We start from the raw sequence: 18093 nt of genomic DNA, 5'->3' as shown, positions 1-18093 counted from the left end.
AATGGAATGATAAGTAGAATCGTCTGTTTGTCAAGTATATTAAATGAGAATTCGCTTGGTAGATGATGCATGTAGATGGTAGATGACGGATCGAAACAAGAATTCGTTTGGTATATGATAGACGTTCGGTATCGAATGGAATGATAAGTACAATCAATTTGTTAAGTATATTACTCGAGTAATGTAAACAGAGTAACCGAGAAAATGGAAAGTAAAATGGAAACTTCGATTAACCCTCTGCGGACGAAGATTCTTTGGAATATACAAAACCTTCAGATGAAGCCAAATTATATATCGGTCGCTTAAATAATTGAAGAAAGGAAGGAATTAAATCATTTGTTAACGTTGTAAACATGAACATTTGATCTCACTGAAATATCGACATTCGAGGGGTTAATTAATTAAGTATGATTTTAATGAGTACATTTATTATTTGAAGTTTGAATAGTGTTAGTTTCAATACTATTATTTCTATTTCAACACTCTCGTTAGGGCGATTCGTTTCTGTTCTCGATCGAAGCGTCCGCTAATTGTACCGAAGTAATGTGCATTTAATTCCTTAAATAATACATGGCGATCGGGGATAAGAAATCCACGTATACAGAGCAAATTCGAGTGATAATGATAGGGGTCGCAGCATGCGGATGATGAATGGACGCGACAAGACTGATTCCATGCCCGCGATCACGTACACGAATACGATTCTGGGAATCGTACGCCCGCCGGTTATCGTGAGCCTCTAATGACGCTACACATCAACCACGGAGATCAGAGAAATTCTCCGAAAAAGAACTGCCGCGATCTCTGGGCGATTAAGGAGAACCTCTCGGCGTTCTGCCGAGTTAGGTCAAGGGAGGAAACGTTCCACTGCCAGTGGAAACTACCGGCGGTGATGTAATCTTTCGCTACAGGGTGTAATAAATACTACCTGTTATCATCGTCGTTGCTATTAAACGGAATTGCAGTCTAAAAGGGGTTCGCTGTTCAAGGAGAGTAACATCTTGATTACTAATTAAGGGACAATCGATGTTCCACGCGAACTAAAGAGGTAACAGACAATCGTGATTCGTTTAACGCGACTGCCAAAATTCGGGTGACACTATTTCATAAACTTGAACATTAATTTTCCTGACGTACCGAACAAACCGAATTTTGCTGGACGTATGAGACGCGAGAACAATTATTAAGAATCTTCTCAGTTCCTGCTTAACGAAGGAAACTGTTTCGAGTAGTTTCGATGAGTGTTCATTCGGCAAAGTGTCGAAGGATGTTGAAGGAATAGTTTTCAAGGAACTTTGACTGGAAAGTCAAGTCTGATCGTTCGGAACAGAATAAAACAATGATGAACTACTCTAAAACGGTTTTCGCATTGTCTCGATAGCAAGATCCACGACGAATTAATCCACGAATAAGTGTCCGTGTTTACGAGTCGATATTCGCGAACATGTTCTCTCCAATTCTTGAACACGTAGCGCATGGATACAGTTTGATCAATCAACGCCGGCGGCACGCGATCGTTGCGTGGGCGCAGCAGAAAAGTACCGGATACAAAGGACAAATTTTCCGAGGCGTCGATGCTCGGCTGAAAGCAGTCGATGACGCAGACGGCTTCGACGAGGAAAGGCGACGACAGCGGTAACGGTGGTAGTAACTACGCACAAGTCGGGCCCCGATATCTTGTTAGATAACAAGTGATTAATTTCGACACGCGGGCATTAATTAGACTGCCGGGAGCAGTGCGTGTGCCGGGTTCTCGAAAAAGAAAGAGACACGAAAAACGAGAGAAAGAACGGAACGGGAGCGGAGAGAGGGAGAGAGGGAGAGGGAGAGAGAAAAAAAAAGAAGAGGAACGGTTGATAATTCGTTGATAAAGAGGCACGAGGATAGCACGAAGCCAAGAAGAGGAATCGGCCACGCGGATCGTTCGACGCGACGAACAAAGATTCGTCCGACGATGAATTCGCGTTCCACGGCCAGCCATCCCCATGCATCATGATTTGAGCAATGGGCTGACGCAAGGGAACGACTGCGCCGGTCATCGCGCTGACTCGTTCTGTAATAGTCGCGAGCGGGATATGATGCTCGCACTTTTTTCGGTGGTCCGATGGGTCAGTGCTAACGATGACACTAGCGGTGTGGGCAGTCAGGTGTGCATTTCAAGTGAATTTTCCGTAGGATCAGCCTTGTCTTCTGCAAAGCTGGATAGAATTTGATCAGGTGCCTTGGAGGGTATTGAATAAGAGTTCGGTAAAAGAATGCAATAGAAGGACAGCGAAAGACAATGCTTCAGATAGCTTTAGAGATCTTAGTAATTGTCCTTTGTCCATGTAACATAGCAAAATAGATTTCTGCTTTGCAGAAGACGGCGTCTTCGAAGGTTCTGAGTAAGAGATCGGTGAAAGAATGCGATCGAAAGACAGCAAAAGACAATAGATGCCTCAGATGATACTTCCAAAGATCCTAGTAATTCTCCTTTAGCAGTATGACATAGCAAAGTTGTTTCTTATTTTGCAAAAGAAGGTGTCTTCAAAGATTCTGAGTAAGAGATCGGTAAGAGAATACGATCGAAAGATAGCGAAAGACAATAGATACTTCAGATGATACTTTCAGAGATCCTAGTAACTATCCTTTGTCCATGTAACATAGCAAAATAGCTTCTTACTTTACAAAAGAAGGTGTCTTCAAAGATTCTGAGTAAGAGATCGGTAAGGGAATACGATCGAAAGACAGCAAAAGACAATAGATGCCTCAGATGATACTTCCAAAGATCCTAGTAATTCTCCTTTAGCAGTATGACATAGCAAAGTTGTTTCTTACTTTGCAAAAGAAGGTGTCTGCAGAGGTTCTGAGTAAGAGAATACGATCAAAGGACAGCAAAAGACACTAGATGCCTCAGATGATACTTTCAGAGATCCTAGTAATTCTCCTTTAGCAATATGACATAGCAAAGTTTCCTACTTCCCAAAAGAATCAACAATAGTAGCTCTTTGCAACAAACGATTCTCTAGCATCCTATTAGAACACACATTCTTCCTTAAACCCATAGATTTGAGTGACCGTCTAAGAACCCGATTGCTAACTATGTCACGCACACGGGCGTTCGTGCAAAACAATTTCCCCGGCCGCGTGGTCCGGGCACCGAGCACATCATCGAATTGGACTAATTATCGTGTGACGGGGGATCTCGTTTCACGTCTCGATTGGCGGGGATCTAGGGTCGCGTTCGTTACGTGGAACCGTAGGATCGGCTCGGCTGTGGCCATTCGGCCGAGCGAAGTGTCAGCCGAACGGCAGACGGCGCGACGCTGTTTATTTGCGTCCGTGATGGGACGTCGGGTCGTCGGACAGGTGCGTCCCACGGTTCCTCGTCGTTCGCTCGCTTATTCGCAACGTTCGCCATTGTCGCTGCCCGTTCGTCTACGCCTGGCGGATCTATTCGCGGTAGATTAGGTGCTGGCAGACCCGACACCGACTGATTCGCTCCATCTACGCTTGTCCGCGGCGTGTTGTGTAACGTCGAGACCCGAGCGATACTTGAAACGTCGTCGGCCGCTCGGATCGCTGAAATGGTGAAAAAAATTGATTTCCTATTTTAGCTACCGACTGCCGCCGCTGAAACGACACTTTTAGATCGCCAAACTATATTCAACCGGTAAGCACTTCCGTAGGCAAAAATAGTCCCGATAGTTATTTTAACGCTGATAGCGATCTAAGGTTAACTTCGGGTTAAATTCAGCCGACACGTTGTATTTTGACTCCGTGACTTTTCGTTTCCCTTGTGGACTCGTGAGATTTCCTTCGTCGCTGGTATCTTCGGCTAGAGGATCGCTTAGGGTCTAACGGTGACTCAATGTGTGCGAAGATTTTCCTCGATGAGTAACGGTTTACAGAGTAACGCCACGAATTGTACTTCGCTAGTTTCGTCTAGGATTCTTCGATCACTGGGTAAGGAGGATCGAACGTTGAGCACCTAGCGAGTCCCTCTGTGTCGAAGTGATTCGAATAATATGGTATCATCAAAGCCATTGAGTTAACTGCCTCTCCGGCAGAAAATCGATCACGGGCACGTGAACTTTTATGGTAGCGTCTGTTATCGTAAATTTATATTACTGAGGGTTGCGCGACGGTGGCCGAGGTGGTCAGGCGTCAGCGGACGGGTCCTGCGGCTGCATGCCATAAAACTAATGAAATGAGTAGGCGCGTAATATAAAATAGCAGTAAAACTGCACTCCCGGCCGCGGGACTCGGGACTGTCTACCATAATCGTTACGACGCGGGAAATACGTCTGCGAAGTTTAGATGAACACCGCCTTCCGTGACTGTTAAAGTCGCCGGGAGTTTATGTTTGGGTATCGGTTCCCCGCGTCTTGTACGCTTGATGCACTTTACAGTGTGCGAAAACACGATGCGCTGCTGATAAGTATTAGTGTGGATTCGTAAAATTTTTATCTCGCTTCGTGCTCCTCGTGTTGATTGGAAATCGTCGATCGATACTTCGTTAACACGTTGATTGCCGTGCGGGTCAACGGTGACCCCCAAGGAAATCGAATTATTATAATTCACTCGATTAAACGATGATTATTCGTAAACATTTTTATAGTATAAATAATGCTACCCATTGCGGTGACATTCAGTTTGATGAACGTATAATCCAATTCAGTCAAGTGATTTAATATTGTATTTTTTCCATTTTGCACTTTTTCTATGAGCACCCTCTTTGGTCAGAATTTCAAAGAGAAGTAGAATCAAAGTCTATGGAAAAGCAGGTGTAATAGATATATCAATCAATCTTTAATTAATAACATTCATGGAACCAAAGTATTAAAAGTCTTAATTGTCCTCAAGACACCCTTATTTAACCCCTTACTATTTCTCAACTCTGATACGAATACATTATCATTAATAATTTCTTGGCAAAGAAGAAAAATTGTATATAATTGACTGCAGAACAATATTTACTCTGAATTCGACTGAATCGAGTAATATGTGTCACTCAGAGACCAATACGGTTAATTCCATTACCTGATATTTCCAGATTTCTCTACATTTTAATAGAATAAATAATATTGTGTTTAGTTATTAAAGAATTCATTCGTTTCCTCTAAGTCAGAAAGCCCTTATATCTTCCGAATACGTCGCATAATAATTTCAGAAGCCGAAACATTTCCTTCTGAACTTAACCGCATTGGTTTCTAAACGTTATAATAAAAAACTTTCCAACTCAATACACGGTCTCAGTTAATCTTTTAGCTACTGTACGCCACCATAGCTTTCGTGTGTATCATCTTGAACACTATACCACTATAGCGGCACGATTCTTTCTATGTCACCAATAGTTGTGCACATTCTAGTCTAATCTAACGTAATTATACAATGGAAAATTCTATCAGCCTCAAATCACAGCGCTCCATTCATGATACGCAGACCGAACAAAGATATAGCTTCCGCAGCTAGTAGCTAAAAGGTTAACACGTTGAATGCCGCACGATTCCATGGCGGAAAATACACGAAATGGAAGAAAATATTAAATCATTCGATTGAACTGCATTACCATAACCGCACGTCGATCTAGCTGAACGTCACCGCATTAGATAGTATTATTTATAATATAGAAATATTCTCGAATAATCATCGTTTAACTGAACTAAAGTCGATTCGATTGGGGGTCACTGGTGACCCCCATAGCATTCAACGTGTTAAACATTAAATGTATCCAATGAAAGACATTTCGAGTGTCTGATCGCCGCACGATTTCATAGAGTAAAATACACAAAACTGAAAAAATACAATATTAAATCATTCGACTGAATTGGACTATCATTCACGTTCATCAAACTGAATATCACCGCAATGGATAGCATTATGTATAACATAGAAATGTTTTCGAATAATCATCGTTTAATCGAAGGTAAGTCGATTTGATTGGGGGTGACCATGGCGTTCAACGTGTTAAGGACGAGTCTATCCAGCCGTGATCCATCGCGATCGTCGGCCGATCAGAGAGCACAAACGAGGATCACACGATCTCGCAGTCGATCCGCCTCGTCCCGTCTCCAGGTATGGGCCAACGCTATTTTGGCGCTAGCGGCTCGCCGAAAGGCCTCCCCCTTTCTCTCGTCTCGGTTTCCCTTGACTCGTGCCAAAGCGATAAAGAATCATTAAGCCTGACTGATCGACGGTTGCTGAAGCCTCCCCCGTTGGCCGGGCAGGGTGGCGAGGCGGCGCCGGTATGCGCTCTCTCCGAGATCGGCGGCCGAGAGTAAAAACGCAAGGTGACGCGCTGAGAGCGACGTTACATACCCGCCGCTGGGACATATTAAAAGGCGGCCCGGATCCGAGTACGTTAGCCATCACCGCCGAGGATTTACGCTTATTTACCTAGTCAGACGAAGACGCCGGCGCCTAAACGACGGTACCAAACGACGCCGACGCCGACGCCGACGGCTCCCGCGCGAGATATCGGCAACCGTGCCGACACCTTCCCGCCTGCGTCCGTCCGATCCTCTAAAGCTGTCGACGTGAGTTGTCGCGGCGCCGTCAGATATCCCTGCGCCCTCCTGGCTCTGCCGCGGTCTTTTTTTATAAACGATTCCGCGACGCTGGAAATAATGTGTATCGCCAGCCCCGAGTGCTGTTTTTTTCTTCGGCGACGCTCGATCTGGCGCCAGCGGGATCTCGCCGGCTTCTTATTTTTCCGCGGCCTCCCGATTCATAGATTTCGGATCCTTGAGAGTCCGCTCGGCGTGGCGGCTGGTGAATCCGAGGCGAGTGGAGCTGCACGGCTCCTCTGCTTACCGAGGAATCTTGATAAATCTGCGAAGCTTGATCCGATTGAGATAGGTGGAACTATTTTCTTTCAATCGCGACTGTCTTCATTTCTAATACATTTGCTTACCGAGGAATCTTGATAATTACTTGGAAATAGAGTTCTGTAAACGTCAGTTTGAGACGAATGGAGTCTTCTAGAATCTGCGAAGCTCGATCCGATTGAGATAGGTCGAACTGTTTTCTTTCAGTCGCGACTGTCTTCATTTCTAATACGTTTACCGTCGCGAGAATTTAGAGCGTTTCGTGTTACATTGATTATTGTATAAGAAACACAAGTGGTGTGAGTTAATTAGCAATATCCGGTATGATAGCTCTTGAGTTAAACTAGCTACGTAGGTAACTGAATGTCTTGATACGTGTCTTCCTGTAATTGTTTAAAATCATTTCGACGCTCCGTGCGACCAACGTGTTAACCCTTAGCACTCCAGATGATTTTGTAATCTACCAAGCCGTTTTTATAGTATCTCTAGCACAAATGAAAAATGTTATATTGTAGCATCTCTTAAATTTCTTTGTGTTCCTTCTTAATAGAAAATTTGGATGTATAGAAGATTCAATAATCTTAGGGTGGTTCTTCTAAATTTATTCATTAGAATATTTAATAGTATAAATGGTGTCATAGTGGAGCCTACAGAGTGCGAAGGGTTAATATGAATATTAACACGTTGACTGCCATGGCAGTCACCTATGACCGGAGCTTCCGAATTATAAGAGAATAATTATAATTTCTAAGATAACTGATGTCGAATAAAAGTGTTAAGTAGCGTAACTAGATAATAGTGTAACGGAAAAATTGTGATTCTCGATAACTAATAATTCTTGCTATCTTTACTACAGAAAGATTCAGTGATACAAAAGATAGATGTCAAAGATAGAAAAAATGCAAATGCAGTACTCCGAGGGTTAAAGTGCATAATAATTTCCAAAAATGAAGGCTATAGAGTTAAACGATAATCTACCTTATAAATTTGAATGTTACAGCATTCATGTCATTTTGCATCACAATGAAAACGAATTACAGCATTCGCGTCTGCGAACGTAACACATTGCGCACCGGCTAATTTTCAGAAAACTGAATTGTGCTAATGGCAATTTTCACCGAGGTCAACTTATATCACCATACATAGAAAAACTCAGGTATATTGTTATGTAATATACTTTAAATAGATAATCAATTCGAATTAACTTTTATATTTTTTCAATGCTGTGGTAATTAGCGAAGTTGCATAGCTAAGTGTCTTTACATAAAAACGAGATTTCTCGTTACCGGTACGCAATGTGTTAACACGTTGAATGCCATAGGGGTCACCGGTGACCCCCGACCAAATCGAGTTACTATAGTTCACTCGATGAAACGTTTCTATATTATAAATAATGCTATCCATTGCGGTGATATTCACTTTGATGAACGTGCAATGATAATAATCGAATTCAGTCAAATGATTTAATATTGTACTTCTTCCATTTTGTGTATTTTGCTCAATGAAATCGTGCGAGGTTCAATGTGTTAATGTCGAACTTTGTATATTGCCTCGATACGTGAAATATTGGAATAAATTAGCTTTCCTCGATGTACTTGTGATTTCTCTTTAGTCTCAGGGAATATCTACATAATCTATTGCCATTCAATTAAATAAGCGTGTAACGATAACAATGCAATTCAATCGAATGATTTAGTAATATATTTTCTCTATTCTGTGTATTGTCCATGAAATCGTGCGGCGTTCAAAGTGTTAAAATACTTCCTATCAGTGTTTCATCGAAATCCGCGGATATCATTACGATCCCTTGCTAATCAGGCTAGCTAGAACCTAGGCGTACGCAGGATCGTTCGATCGAAGTATCAGAGTCCCGACACGCGTTCTTAGCCGCGCGAGTTTCTCATCTCGTCCCCGCGGTTGTTTCGTCTGTTCGCGAAATTTATGCGTGTATCGGCGGCCGTGCACCGTGTCCATCGCGTGGGTTAGGCTAAATCGGTTGCACTGAATCAACACAGTGGAGGAACGAGCGTCGAGCAGCGTCGCGACGCGCTCACGGAGACACGTCTAGACACACAAATCGCCCGGCAGCCAGACGACGGTCGCGGACATTGTTGCAGGAACCACCCTTGCCACTTTACGTCCACTGTCGAGTCGTTTCGATTGAATTATCGCTACTGTCACCTTCTTACCACCTAAGACACACTGCTCGAGGAATGCTGCTCGGACTTCACTGGGATTTTCCTACCACCTGCTGTAATCGACGATCGGACCTGTTTTCTGTAAACTAGGGACAGTCTTTGGAACGTGCTCGTCGAAATTTGGAGCACTTCTTCCCATTGTTCTTTATGTTAGAAGTCGTTACTTTGGATACTAGACGCATTGCTGTGATAGAGGATATTGGATATTCTGTCATTTTCAGATAGAATGATTGGATACTAGACACATTGGTGTGATAGAGGATATTGGATATTCTGTCATTTTCAGATAGAATTGTTTGGATACTAGACGCATTGCTGTGATAGAGGATATTGGATATTCTGTCATTTTCAGATAGAATGATTGGATACTAGACACATTGGTGTGATAGAGGATATTGGATATTCTGTCATTTTCAGATAGAATTGTTTGGATACTAGACGCATTGCTGTGATAGAGGATATTGGATATTCTGTCAATTTCAGATAGAATTGTTTGGATACTAGATTCATTGCTGTGATAGAGGATATTGGATATTTTCTCATTTTCAGATAGATTTATTGGTACTCCCAAGTTTCGATATCAATTGACTAGACTTCTTCGGTTTGATAATTTAGCTCATTCCTTCATCAACGAAAACCTCGGTTCCCCATCAAACGAATGGAGACTCGATTCAGTAAATTTAGAAGAAAGGGACTCGGGGAATCGGATAATAACGTAGCCAGTCTTTTGGCGGAAGGCCTGAGGAACTCTAGAAACCGAAGCCAACGGGGCCTGGCGATGTTAGCGATCCGTTCATTTCGAGGCGTGCAATTAGACGAGGTTTAGTGGATCTAGGCTTTGCGTGAACGGTCGCGTGGCTGATGTAATCCGTGCGACGTGTGTCGACGCACGTAGTTTATTCTGATCACGCTTCCTTGAATGACTCTTCTATCTAACAATATAAACAATATTACAGAAAACACAGATACGTTTATCGAGCCGCTTCTTTCGTCACAAATAAGCCGTCGGAGTCGTCGAAAATTCGCCGAATTGGCGGTTCTAAATCGAGAATTTCATTTCTCTGTTGTAAAATTAATCGGAACCGATTTAAATCTGACAATCGACTTTACATTCCGCGAAGTCAATATCGGGATCGAGTGGTCTACGAACGAACAAGGGGGCAGCGTCGCCCTCCGCAATATTTTCATCCCCATTCATCAGAATTTCATTCCCATTGATCGCGAATTTCGCCTTCATTCATCCCCCGACATCTTCCCTCGACTCCTCCTCGCTCGTCTGACCTGCGCCACGGAGTTGTAACGGTTACGCTACCGTTACGTTATTCCAATCAGCCCGTCAATCGTCTGAACGACCGAGGAGTTTGTTTATCGCGCGTAGCTGCGCACAATACGCCGAAAACGTCATGCCGGCCGAACCAATTGTTCGCCGTTTAATAGCCGGCCAATAATATCGTATTATCATTTTATTTTTCTCGCCCGGGGACCAAGGACTCTCGCCGCGGCTCGCCGCCGGTTTCCTCGAAACCGATCTACGACGCCACGTATAGTAATCTCCTAGTAATGAATGGCTCCGTACGACGATGGTGTAAAGTGCTCGTTATCGACTTCGCTGGAAATAATCTAATTTTTGCGTCGACGTATATTGTCTAGGTCAGAAATCGTGCGAGACGTCGTCACGAGCTGACCTATTTGTTTGCTCTGATAAACCGTTTCCTTTGGTCGATGATGTGAAACACTTCCTAGTTAACGTCAGCGAGAAACGGAGATCACCGTTCGGGGGATTTCCCAGTCACGAGATTCGTAGGTGCGTCCTACGTGCGGTGGAAAGTTAATTGCATTAGGATCGAGTGTCCCCGGACCGAATCAAAGGCTTGATCACGTCAGATGAGGATACCGTGAATCTTCCGGGATCGAGCGCTGCTTCGAAAGATTATTCGATGATAGGTGAGTTTTCTTTCACGATCGCTCGTAACGAGGGAAAAGGACAATTAAATGGAGCTTGGAGAGCAAGGGACGCTGAAACGATGACAAATTTGTATTTATTCTCTATAATTGTGTTGGTCGTCTCGAATATTGTGCTTCCAAGCAATTTTATAGTTGACTGGTTTGTTCACTCTGTTTTACGCTTCTGGGGAATATAAATAGAATCATGGGTGAACGAAGTATATTTTCAAGTTTATTATTGTCTTCTATAATTTCTCATTAATTACAGTAGCCCACGCTTTTACGATCTTCCGAGATTATTCCGAGTTCTATGTTATATCTCTTGTAAAAAGAAAATAGTTTCCATGCGAAGTTCGTTAAAAATCTGTTCACCGGATAGAAAAGTCCGAACGTGCGCGTACATGATCGTGCGTCGAGTCTCGATTGACAGGTATGTCGCGCAATAAATCGTTCTAGAAAGCATAACCGCGATTTCCCACGCTGGTTTGCTCCTGATCAGGCAAATCGCGGTTGTAAACGCGCAATAAAAGCGGGGTAGTAGGTATCGGTTGATCGATGGAAATCGGAGCGATACCACAGCGCAGGTGCGCGATGATCTCGCCGATCTGATGCCCCGCGGTGTCGATTTTCACCGTTGAGAACGGCTGACGTAACGTCGTCTTCGATGCATCCGACTGTCCGCCAAAGATGATTCTTTTATTTCTCAAAATGAGAGCGATTTACTGCGCCGAAGTTCTTGTTACCTGCTGCAGGTGCGTGTGCGGTCCCTGTTTCTCGTCCATTCCGCCCCGACGACCGGGAAAAAACTCTGGACGCTCATTTTGCGCTTCGTTACCCGCGCCGGGTACTTTTTCTCGGGATGTCTCGTGTTCCCTGATGTTTCCTCTGCGGTTGTGTTATTCGTTTACATTCCGGGTAGTAATATCTTCGAGCCACGTTAGAACATTGATTCGCTAAAATCTGACGAGACACTTCGATCTATGGTTAACCCTTCGCACTGGAGGGATGACTTTCACCGCCTGATTTCGTACAGTGAAACTATAAAATTCGATATTCAATATCGTACCTTGTACAACTGATCAATCCGAAAAATATTGAAATGAAATAGTATTGAAATAAAATGAAATAAATTTATCTCATCGTTGAAATATTTCTAGCGAAAATCTTCCGAGCGCAGAGGGTTAACTACCTTCAAGAATCTCTACCGATTTTCCTTTCGAATTAATACGAAAATATGTGTATTCGTGTAACACGAAGATTTCGTGTCTAGTGGTCAAAGTTCGAAATCGATCGGTCGATCGCATAGCTCCGCGGGAAGCGAATAAATGGCGGAACGGCGAAGGGGAAGGTGTCGCGTACAGATAAATTCGATTCTCGTTAGAAGCGTCGCGAAAGCGAATTAACCGAGGAGAACGGGAAGAAGCGAACAGATTTACAGCATCCAGTGTCCCCGGACGCAACCGTCTTACGAAACTATTTTTAGGCGTTTTTAGGGCCTCTCGAATTTAGGCCAGGTTTCTCAGAAATCGAGGGGACGGACGAGCGACAATGATTGCGATGACACGTCCGCGGCGATGACCGCGTTCGATCCACCTGTAATTCTCGATTCTAATCGTTCTTCGCTCGGAATCCGTCACTTTATTCGTTGCCAATTATATCACAGATTTATATGCTACCGTCATTATCAACCGAATGCAAAAGAAACTCGTTTCACGGAGAAAATTGCACGAGATAAGGTTAGAGTTCTGCGAGCCGGACCGCCGCCATTTTGTTGTTTGCCGCGCAGGTCGAACGATCGAATACGATTGATAGAATCGTGTTTTTCTATGAATGAAGTCATTCTAATTTTATTCAGAAGAAAAATTGTGATTTATGAAGGTGGTCGAGTGTTCGATGTTCATCGGCACGCGCGAAGATCCATGGATCGTTCGTAGGATCCCGGGTTCGACGATGCAAGGGCTCGCTTGCGATTCGCATCATCGCCGTCGGCCAGATTCGACCTAGAAATTTTGCACTTCTCAGCCGTTAACCCAATAGCTATCGATTGATCCTCATTAAATCTCAATTGATCTCAGCAGAGCGAGCATTCCACGTGAGAGGAACATCTGTTGGCAATCTGTTGGTTGTCGTCCGTACGTCACGGGGTAATTCGAAACACGCTAACTCATTGGGAAGAACTTAGTCTAACGAGCAACAGTTCCATTTCACTGTGCGTAAACATCTGGATCGAACGTCTGTGTTATTAATTATGATTCGTGCGCCTTCTTGATCTCGCTGCGCGCTCTGATCCCAGCTTCTTCAACCCCTTGTCGTGTAACGTAATATTCACTGAAACTCCTGTTGCAAACGTACTTTTATTACTTCTATCATCGTTTTCAGAATCGAAATAAATCATTATGCCTCCTCTAATATCAATATTAACAATTATAAACTAAACCTTGGCGCAGACGGTCACCATTCAGACGTTGAAACTCTAGCGATACCTCATTAAATCAATCTAAACAACGGTATTAGATCATTACGACACTAATCATAATTACAGATCTATAGTTAACAATATACATTATCCTTTCTATCAATATAATTCTATTTCGAGTTTCGTTGACCACTTCGACGAGCGCACGCATCTTGAAACGCAAAACTGACTTCTGCAACGATGAATTATTCATTTCTTCGGATAAACGCGTAATTCTTCTTCCTTCTGTTTCGGTGGTTCGTTGGAATATATTATAGATTCATCTCCCCCGCGTTTGGCAAGTGTACAGTTCATTATTTGATTTTATTGGACGCGCGGCGAGAGTTCCCGAACTAAACTCCACAGTTAACTGGTTAAGGGATGCCCACCGTAATTCCCATTCAGACAGTCCGTCCGAGGGTCCTTCCTCTCGCGATAAATTCCAGGATTTTTGCTCCCATTACGAAATGGTTAACGACGGAGCGCCTGTCGCGGGGCTAGTCGCGGGCCTAGTCGCGAGCATAAATCATCCGGCAAGGGGTTAATTTCCGTTTCGAAGGCGGCGGAGATGAGAGGCCGTATACATATTTTTGGCGACACCCTCCGCGGCCGCGGATCACGGGCTGACTGTGATCAAATAATTAACGAGTGCTCGTTTGTGTCTGTCAGTAAAATTAGCGCAGCTGCGCGCGGAATAATGGCATACGCAACCGCGAGACGGCGACCGTTCGAAATAAGAGCTCTTCTAGGCGGCGTAGACTGCCTGCCGCCGTGGACGCGCATACATAGAATCATCCATTAAAACGAACGGCAGAATCGGACCGTGAATTTTCCCGCTAAATTACAGCCCTCCGCGGCACGCATCATTTGTCATCCGCAGGCCGGCGAACCCTTCAGCGTTTCTAAAACGGATGGAACAGGAGGGACAAAAAGTATCTCCAACGATTTTCACATTTAGCGGGACGAGACGCTGAGAGGGTTTCCCGATCGCGGAATTGCGGAGGTTAACGTGTGATCAGCGTTCAGAGAATCAGAAAAACTGCTGTTCGATTAGCGATTCATTAAAATTGCAGGAAGTTCTCGTGGAAAGTACATTTTCTTGTAGGAAGCTCCATTCTGATGCAAGATGACGCGAACGCTGTAACATTGAAATTTATAAGCTACGTTGTCATGAATTTCATTCTATATAGCCTTAATTTCTTTGAAATTATTACGCACTTTAACCTTTGGAGTACGGCATTCGCATTTTTCCTATTTTTGCGGTTCATTCAAACTTTTTGCTGTCCGGGAACGTGTTAATACTATTTCTGTGTAATTTTTCGCAACTTTCCGAAGAGAAGGGAATTTTTAACCGGTTTCGTCGGAGAAAATAGAATAGCTTCTATAGAAATAAAGCTAATCAGATCGGCGTACGTGAAATTGGTTAATTCCGGCGTATCTATCGCGATAAGATGATCTACTGCGAAGCGGACGAGATCAACGCTCGATGAAAATAAACTAGCAGTTCAAGGGGTAAAAGAATTTGAACGGAACGATCGCGCCTGACCAGAAGCTCGATAAACAACGAGTCCTGACAGCGAAATAAGCTATGAATAATGATGAATCGGCGTTTGCGCGCGTAATCGTTTCTTTGAATCCGTCCGTGGAATAACATTCGCCGAGGAGAGATCAACAATTCGATGAAGCGAAATTAGGCGAGTTCAAAGGATGAAAGGAATTTTACTAACGTGTTCGCTACGAGGCTCGACGAGTTGTCGTCGAGTGCGTTAATATCGAATAGTGAACAGTCTGATGGGTTTGCACGTGACGGATCAATGAATGTGGAAAGATTGACGCGTGCAACAGGCGTCCCGGTGCAAAAGAACGACGCTCGCCGCGACAAACAACGGTTTTATCAGAATGGCAGGTCCGACCAATGGGGCCGTGGTTTTCTTATCAGCGCCGCGCGGATCGAGCCAATCCAGAATCGCTGATAGACGTACCGCGAGCTTTTCCGCGGGTGCAAGCCAATGGTGGGACCGCAATGGCTGACCGAGAGCTTTTCTTTAACCATTGAACGCAAAAGTTCACTGATTCACCAGTAAACGACACATATACGCTGAAAAAATATGGAGCACTCCGGGCCACACGAATTTCTATTTTTACATTACTTTCGAGAACGAGAGCTTTATAATTATAATTCTCACTTTCGATTGATATCGAGTATAGTTTAGGTACTACGGGATTTTATTTTGACATTTGTTCGAGGAATGTTCTATTTTATATACGTTATGCCGAAAAATATGGAGCACTCTACACGAATTTCTATTTTTATATTACCTTCGAGAACGAGAGCTTTATAATTTTAATTCTCACTTTTGATTGGTATAGTTTAGGTACTACGGGATTTTATTTTGACATTTGTTCGAGGAATGTTCTATTTTATTCTTTCGAGTCGCTAAGAATCATAGAGATTGCTCGAATGAACATTTTTCCTAAGTTTATATGTCAATGTTCAACTAAATTTTCCTCGAGGAAAGTTTTACCGTAAAAGCTATGTTCATTCAGTGAAATTCGTGTTAACCGAGTATTAGATACAGCCGCGTGAAATATGGACGCGTATAATCCTTAGAATACGAATCGGAACATTAATTCATTAATTCGAAATACAAATAGATGGAACACGTTCGCCGCGGAAACTGATTTCTAAAATCGCAACTGCAATTATATTCGCATACGAACTACAGAGTTCCACCGGATTGGAAATGAGCATAGAAACAGGAGGATCATGCAGGACGTTTTACAAGTGTCATCATACTTTCGTTTAATTACCGGAACAGTTCGATTTATTCCGCGTGTCCCGCTCGATGATCGAAAGAATGGAATGCACATGTAGCGGCGCAGCGAATAAAACTGAAACGTGGGATGAGTATTTAATTATTGATGGACTATTATTCATGCGCCGTGTTTATGGAGGTTCCGACATTAAAAAATCGTTTCCCGCGTCATTCACGTATCTCGGCAAGTAAGTGTGTAGCTCTTCGTGCGCGTAAACAAATGCTAGTAAGACAACGAAGTAACGTTCTCTCGTAGGAAGATAAAAAGAAAGACCGTCCGTGATAAATCCGTTCGGCGTGTACGTATGTAAACATGTAACTGATAACTGTAGCGATAGGGTATTGACCCGTTTGGGTTAATTTACGCAACCGAGCAAGAGTAACGCGTAAATTGTGCGTATGCATATGCGTTCCTTCAGATAATTTATCGATCTACGGTTCATGAATTGCGCCGTATTTCCATCGTTCTCACGACAAATAATTGGTTGCGTAAGTTACTCGTCGGTCCGCCGAATCGGTGCCACCATCTTTGTTTTAACGCTAAAGCTACCGAGCAGTTGAACCGACTTTTCGAAGTTCCTTTATAGAAACTCCAAGAGCGAGTCTATCGAGACTTCCATTGCTGTGCAATTCGGTTCTCGTATTGCTAAATCGATTTCTGTAACAATTTCTCAGAAAACATCTGTCGTTTAATAATTGCAAAAAGAAATCAGAAATAGGTCATTTGACCTGTCTGGTAGTTTTAGTGTTAATGAATCGGGGAATTTAGACTTGTCCTCTTATTCTCTTCATATGGTTAAAACGAGATTCGTTCATTAGGAGAAATAGGGAATAAACGTTTGGGATATTATAAAGATGTGATTAGAAATTTTATTTTGAATCGTCTGTAATATAATAATGAAATACGATATAACGTTGTGACATTGTTATGTTATATTTCGTTGGGTATATATTTTAGGGAGAATGATAAGGGAATTAATAGAACGCACGTTGCTTGCATAATTCTTGCTTTATGAAGTCTGTATACAGTATTATACATTAATTCGTTCACATTTCCATTGTAATGAATCACAACAGTGAAACAATAGCATTTGTCCGACTTGCGTGTAGACGTGTGTCGCAGCAATGTCTCGCGATTAGAAAGTATTGGCGACTTTCTGTCGAAATTAATTAAAAAGTCCGTGTAGAAAATATTGCTTGTCGAGAAATCATTGAATAGAAGTTAGTATAGTTTTTCGTTTTACAGCTGTGAAGAACATTTTCAATTATGGAAGACAGATTTTTGCTTGAATCAGAAAATTGCTTCATGAACATCTCAGTTCCCTTCTTTTTCTCTGTTCGTTTCGCGTAAAAAACATATATATATATATATATATGTATATAAAAAGAAGAACTAAGTACAAGTACATATATAAAGCATCGATTCTCTGTTCAAAGTAATTTGTTAACCATAGAAAAAGAGATTTGTAACACAGTCCAGAGAATATGGAATTACCAAACACCAAGATTCATCTAAAATTACTTGAAATTACAAATTGTACGAGTATAATAAAAAATAATATGCTATTAATATAATATATTATATACTAAACTGGAAAATAGTTTGTTGCTAATTCCGCAACGAGTATCTGACGTTCGCATTGTGTTCTCGTTTGTCGAATAATATCTTTTTCTCCATCGTAAAATCGAATACCAGATTCGAGAATGAGTACGATGATATATCAAAATAATAGGATATATCAAACGTTCATAGAAGAGCCAATGATCCGGTTTTGTACACTGATTTGCAACTATCAATAAGCCTCTACTTAACTATCTATCCTTTTTTTCACAATTTCAAACGTTTTTCTTCCCCTATGCATTAAAAATCA

Source organism: Nomia melanderi, chromosome 1, assembly GCF_051020985.1.
Source record: "Nomia melanderi isolate GNS246 chromosome 1, iyNomMela1, whole genome shotgun sequence".
NCBI classification, from domain to species: Eukaryota; Metazoa; Arthropoda; class Insecta; order Hymenoptera; family Halictidae; genus Nomia; species Nomia melanderi.
Note: the sequence above shows the minus strand (reverse complement) of the source record.